Source organism: Cervus elaphus, chromosome 32 (genome assembly GCF_910594005.1).
Source record: "Cervus elaphus chromosome 32, mCerEla1.1, whole genome shotgun sequence".
In the NCBI taxonomy this organism is placed as follows: Eukaryota; Metazoa; Chordata; class Mammalia; order Artiodactyla; family Cervidae; genus Cervus; species Cervus elaphus.
This window is the reverse complement of record NC_057846.1, coordinates 15,354,593-15,361,349: the sequence shown is the minus strand read 5'-3', so window position 1 is coordinate 15,361,349 and position 6,757 is coordinate 15,354,593. Positions and strand designations below refer to the sequence as shown.

Sequence of the window (6,757 nt, the reverse complement as noted above, 5' to 3'; positions counted from 1 at the left end):
TGGAAAGACCCTGCCTCAATTTCCTACTCACAGGTTAAAGGTTTGGGGACATAGCATTTATCTTCCATTTAAAGAATGAAACCCTGAGTTACCTCTCAGACCAGGCATGAAGTAACCATGATCCACATGGGCTTGTTTGGCTTTGAACCTGTGAAAACTAAAGATTCATTTAGACTTTACCTAAAATTAACCCTTCCCTCTATCCTATGTTAACTCATCTCTAGTTTCTGGTGAGCCACCCCATGGTTTCTTGGGTGTGTGACCTCCTTGCTGAAGGAACAGGACCCTTCCCTGATGAACAGAGATGCCCCTGGGCTTTATCTCCAGGATTAACATAGCTGCAAAGGAGTCATCTTTAGACCTTGCCTAGGAAAAATAATTCGCTGAAATTGTAGAATTCCTGACAAGGGCCGTGTCCCACTGGTGAGGAACCATGGTAAGAAACTCCCTTGAAACTCACCATGGAACCCTTAGCAGCCTTTTGGAAACTCCCTTCTATGAAAAGTCATGCCTGGTCTTGCACTTAAAACTGCATCATCAGCTCTCTAAAAAGAAAAAAAAAAAAAAAAAAACCCTGTGCACTGCAAACCATAGATCTTTCAAACACACAAATTTTTATTTTATTTCTTTATTTAGGCTGCACCAGGTCGTAGCTGTGGCATGTGGGATCTAGTTCCCTGACCTGCTATACTTGGGAGTACAGAATCTTATCCACTGGACCATCAAGGAAGTCCTGCAAAAAACAGCATTTTTTTAAATCACTTTTTAAAAAAAACTTTGAATTGGAATATAGTTGATTAATAATGTTGTGATAGTTTCAGGTGGACAGCAAAGAAACTCAGCCATGCATATCCATGTATCCATTCTCCTCCAAACACACTTCCCATCCAACAACAACAAAAAAATCTGTTCCCGTTAAACAGAGTTCCCTGAAAAGCAGCATTTTCGATGAAGAGACACAATAGACAATGATTCAGTCTCACTTCTTTCTATAGTGTAGTATTATAGCATGTATCTAAATTGACCCTGTAGAATAGATTTTTCCTGCAAGGTCCATAATAAACAGATACCTATGTATATATTATGTACAGATAATTATATATGTATAAGTAGATGATGTCTACCTTTCTCAAATATCATTTAGAGCTAAAGCAGAAGGAATCATGATCAAGACAACTTATTTTCCATCAAAAAATTCCTATCCCTGGGTGCCAGCCAGGGACTGTCTGTTCAAGGCAGCCTCCATGGATTTGCCGAGCCTCAGATGTCAGATGCTGAGCCACAGCGGGGGACCTGAACAGGACTGAAGTTCTGGAGGCTCCTTCAGGACCGGGTCCCCCCGGGGTACCCACTTCTCTAAAGGGCTTGGAGTTCTACTCAGAGCTGCATGGCAAGCTCCATCCTGAGCTTTAGCATTTCTGAAAAGCCAGGTCAGTGTCTCTCCAACACTGAGATGGATGGATGTTACTAAGTGAGGGCTGTTACTAAGTGAGGGCTGTTACTTAGTGATGGACATCCCCCTTAACCCAGTGAAGCGGTCCCCACTGCTGGGCCTTTGTGATACTCAGCTGGGGAGATGCGTTCAGTGGCGGTATCATCCTCCCACTCTGTCTCTGATGAAAGGAAACGGAGCACCGATTTGCCCATCACGTGTCCCACTGAGATTCTATGAGACTGGCGAGTGATTGTGTTGCAGTGAATTAAGAAAAGTTTTCTTCCCTCTTTCTTTTTTCCCTTTTGTGTCTTTCTCCACTTTAACTGTTCCTAACCTACAGACTGCACGGATAACCAAGTTTCTTCTTATCAGAAGACTAATCTATTATGCAAACTACATCCAGCACCTATGGCCCTCCATTTCTGCGGGAGCCACATTCTGCATCTGTTATCCTTTAATTTAGTCTAGCCACATCCTAATACTTAACTTTATCGCATCATTAACCTCCCCTTGTAGTTTGTTACCTCTCTTTGCTCTGTGTTACCTCATGTTGATGCTTAACTTTATGGTTCACTCTCTTTGGCAGCCACCCCCTAGTAGTTTGCTTTCCCCCTTCTGTATTACAGGAAGAAAGTCGCCAGGAAATCCCCAAAGGACAATGGACCCAACCACCAGGACCAACTGCCAGACCCAAATACCTACCTACGCAACACTGGCCTATTGACTGTCTCCAAACAGTGCAAAAAGAGAGGATTCACGATCCCTACACCTTTTATGGTGTATCTCCAACCCCTGACTATGAGCCCCAGCTGTATGATCCCCTGGATTCCCAATGGAGGGGAGACAGGATCCTTGAGGCAAGAGCCTACTGTGTTCTCCCTTCTGCCAGCTTAAGGGTTAAAGCCATCTTTCCATTTGCTCCAAACTCTGTCTCCACAAGTTTTATTCAGCTCCAGTGGGCAGAGAAAACCAAGATTTTGGGGGCGACTGTTGCTGCCACCCCATAATGGGCTAGCTGGTGTGGGGAGCGGGATGGGACCACTGGGTCTCTTCCTTCAGCGCCCTATGGGTCAGAGAGAGCATGGCTGTCTCTGCGGATATTGGAGTCAGCAAGTCTTGTCCAGGGAAGAAACTGCCTCTGAATGAGTTAGTCCCCACTTTACCCTGAAACAGCCTCTCAGGGCAACAGTGGGCAGATTCAAAGCCCTGCAGGGGTGAGGGTGGGGCTGGGGAGCAGGTAAGCGAAGGTTGAGCAAGAAGTCTGTGCCCCTGCCAGGGGAGACAGGCCCCTGGGCCTTGCCACACCCCTACCCACCAGCTGAACTCACTGCCAGGGAGAAGTATCTGGTCAAAAGGGAAGCAGGAAAGGTTTTTCTGGGGTTTTCCATAGCCTCATTAGCATAAGAGTGACTGATCCTGCTTTGTGCTATAGAGGCCACTCCCAGGACACACAGAAAGAGACTCAGTTGACCAGTTCATAAGAACCAAATCCACAGCCAGCGCGGAATTCCTCCCGGAACCTGGGACCTTTATAAAGCGGCAAGCGCAGCCTCTTCTCCAGCGTCAGCCCCAGAGCTCCGGCTGCCAGCATGAGGCTCCATCACCTGCTCCTCGCGCTCCTCTTCCTGGTCCTGTCTGCTGGGTCAGGTGAGCTCCTGGGAGCCCCGGGGGAGCCGCGGGCTCTCGCTCCTGTTTCTACCTCCTTCTGTCCTGCTACCCTCATCTACACGGGGTCAGACTAAACCCACCGTGTGTGATGCTTCTGAGAAGCCAGCGCTGAGTCCTTAGTAGCGGGAGGGGTCTGAGAACTGCCCTGCAAAGTTCCTGGCTGTTTCTAAGCCACTCTAGCAAGACAAAGCTTCTGAGCCCGTCTCCTCATTGGTTTCATGAGGAGGAAACAGAAGATGCCTCTGTTAAGAGACTCTCCTTTTTTCTTTTTCGTAAGAGCAAGAAATCTGATTTTGTCCTTGACAGAAGTGCAGAATGTCGCTTTATAAATCTTTCTACTTGAAGGGTGGTGGCTCTGGGCAACCAGAGAAGTCCAGAGGAGAGTCAGGCTGAGCCTGGGCTTCGGGAGCTGCTCTTGGGACACTCCGTGCTGAGTCTCCTCAGCAGGAACGTCCTCCAGGACACATCGCTGACGATGCGATGCTCGCTCCACAGCTGGGAGGCAGCACATACAAGGCAATGTGCAGGATCAGATGTCTAATTTTCATCTTACCCTTGATATTTCCAGAAATAAGATGAAAATATGTAGGAAGAAAGGAAGGAGGGAGAGAGGGAGAGAGAGGATGCAGAGACTGAGATCTGACAACTGATTAGATGTCAAAATGAAGTTGAAAAGCCCTTGTCTGATCAGTGTTGTTTATGACTGTAACCCAACTCTTAGCACAGTGGCAGGGAGACAGGACAGTGGTGTAAGGATGACGGCCTCGCAGTTCCCAAGGCCCAAGTTCAAACCCTGCGGGGGCTAACTAGAAAGGGACCAGAGGTGACTTGTGATCAAGAGGAAAAAGGCGTGTGAGGAAAACAGAAAAGCAGCTGGTCAGGAGGAATCCAGAAAAGGAGAAGGAGAGCATATGAGGAAAGTGGGATGGCCGCTGGTCAGGAGGAAACCACAAAGGGATGAGGAGAGTGTGTGAGGAAAGCGGGAAGGCCACTGGTCAGGAGGAAACCACAAAGGGATGAGGAGAGCATGTGAGGAAAGCGGAAAGGCCGCTGGTCGGGAGGAAACCACAAAGGGATGAGGAGAGCATGTGAGGAAAGCGGGAAGGCTGCTGGTCGGGAGGACGCCACAAAGGAATGAGGAGAGTGTGTGAGGAAAGCGGGAAGGCCACTGGTCTGGACGAAACCAGAAAGGGAAGAGGAGAGCGTGTGAAGAAAGCGGGAAGGCCGTTGGTCGGGAAGAAACCACAAAGGGATGAGGAGAGCATATGAGGAAAGCTGTAAGGCCGCTGGTCTAGAGGAAACCACAAAGGGATGAGGAGAGCATATGAGGAAAGTGGGAAGGCCGCTGGTCGGGAGGAAACCCCAAAGCGATGAGGAGAGCCTGTGAGGAAAGCGGGAAGGCCATTGGTCGAGAGGAAACCACAAAGGGATGAGGAGAGCGTATGAGGAAAGCTGGAAGGCCGCTGGTCAGGAGGAAACCACAAAGGCAGGAGAGGGGCTAACTCGCCCCAGCGCCGAGAGCTCTGAGTCAGTAGAGACAATGATACAAAACTTATTTTCCGGAACCATTGTTACTGTCAGTTGGAAGTTACCTTTGAGACTAAGTTCTCTTTAAAAACTTCTTACACTGTCAGCTGCATCTTTTCCTCCTATCTCAGCTCCACTACTTGACTGACTCCTTGAGTGGAAAACTAAACAGTGAAAATAGACGCGCGCGGGCCAATTCTGACTCCCGGCCGGAAGGTGGATGTAGCAGAGCTTCCGGGTCTTTGCCCTCGTGGTGGAGCTGACCCCACACACAACCGTGCTCCTCACGCCCCAGTCCCTCAGCCTCTGCTTCTGGAAACGTGAGGGTCCACCAGAGCCCGGCTGGGTCAGCGTTTGTCAGGAAACTGGTCCACGGTGTCCTGCACTCACATCCTGTTGTCATGAGGCCGTGTCCGCATCTCAGCACAGAAAGCCCCAGGGCCTCGCTCAGAGGGCACACAGCTGCCCTTCTCGAGATGCCGCTTTTCCTGCTGACACGTTTATTCCCTCTTCGTTCTCTTTTTAGGATTTACTCAAGGAGTAAGAAATCCTCTAAGCTGCGGTAGGAATAAAGGCGTCTGTGTGCCGATCCGGTGCCCTGGACACATGAGACAGATTGGCACTTGTCTCGGGGCCCCAGTAAAATGCTGCAGAAGGAAGTAAAAGAAGACTAAGACACGGCCAGGACCAATGCGGAGTCAGAAACCACACCCTTCAACAGAGCATCTAAAATGTAAACCAGAATAAATTTTGTTCAAAATTAAAGAATTGCCCACGGGTCACTGAGGTTGTTCTGTGGTGTCTGATCCCAGGCGAATTCCGAAATCCCTGAGGATGCTCTCTGAGCTCCTTACGGGAACCATCGGGGGATCGTGATGGGTGCTCTGATCCCCTGTTCCTTGGGGGCCTGACCTTCCCCAGCCCTTCTGTCTGCTGTCCTTCCTGCTTCTAGGCCCAGGACACCCTGGCCTGCCCATCATCTCCCCTCAAACATGAACCCCAAGGGTCCAGAATCACCAGGACACCAGGCCCGAGGGAAACCCCCGACCCCTGCTCAGGAGGAAAACCCCTTCCTCTGTCCCCCTGCAGCCCTCACTTCCATTTGGTTTTTCCTTCTTCCTCCTGCCTTGTGCACACGTTGATACACTTCCGGTTCCCTTTTGGGCTGTAAGGTCTCTGTAGGAATGGACTTGACCTATTCCTGGATGTGCCGGGCATTGAGCCCAGACATAGCTTCACAAATTGTCATCAATTGAATTACAGAGTTGACATGGACAAAGCATGTCTCTCTGTGTGGACATGATATGATGCAACTAAATGTAATGGAAAAACCAGTCCTGTGGAAGCACAGTTCAGTGAGGACAACACAGCACGGACTCAGAGCCCACCAGGGCAGGGTTAGCATGCGGACCTCAGCCTGCCTGCAGTTTCTTCAGAGAGTTTCCCAGTTAAACCAAGAGCCTGGCTGGTGCAGGTGGCATGTGTGAGCAGCTCTCTGGTCTTCACACTAACTCTTACCTCAGTGCAAGCTGAGGTCACCAAAGGGATGGTGTTAGGAGACAGGGTGTTTGGGAAGCGATTTGGTCATGAGGGTGGGACCCTCATGGGTGGAATGAGGGCCTTTATGAAAGAGACCCCAGAGAGATCGCTCACCCTTGTGCCCTCTGAGGACACAGGGAGAACACCACTGTCCACCAGCCACCTGCTCTGTCTTGATCCTGGAGCTCCCAGCCTCCAAATCTGAGAAGTAGAGGTCTGTTGTGAATCAGCCACCTATTACAATACCACATGTAAAATAGATAGCCAGCGAGAATTAGCTGTATCACTCAGGGGACTCTGACAGGTGCTCTGGGACCAGCTGGAAGGATGGGATGAGGAAGGAAATGGGACCACGTTTCAGAAGGGAGGGGACATGGGTGAACCCTTGGATGATTCTTGTTGATGTATGACAGAAAACCTCGAAATTCTGTAAAGCAATCATTCTTCAATTAAAAAATAAAGTGCAAAAAAAGAGCCACCTAACCTTTGGTGTTTCTGCTTTAATAGGCTGAAAGGGCAGACACATGACAAGTGAGAATTCCAGCACAGGTGGAATTAAGGTACCTAATCATTGGGGCTTAAGACAGG

At 49.4% G+C, this 6,757-nt stretch overlaps 1 pseudogene across 1 annotated transcript; it reads left to right on the top strand.

The window, feature by feature from the left end:
- The first annotated feature begins 2,895 nt into the window (after positions 1–2,895).
- LOC122687814 lies at positions 2,896–5,395 on the top strand (annotated as a pseudogene). The gene is made up of 2 exons (XR_006339236.1): positions 2,896–3,082; positions 5,157–5,395. The product of XR_006339236.1 is annotated as a lingual antimicrobial peptide-like (transcript).
- Positions 5,396–6,757: the final 1,362 nt, after the last annotated feature.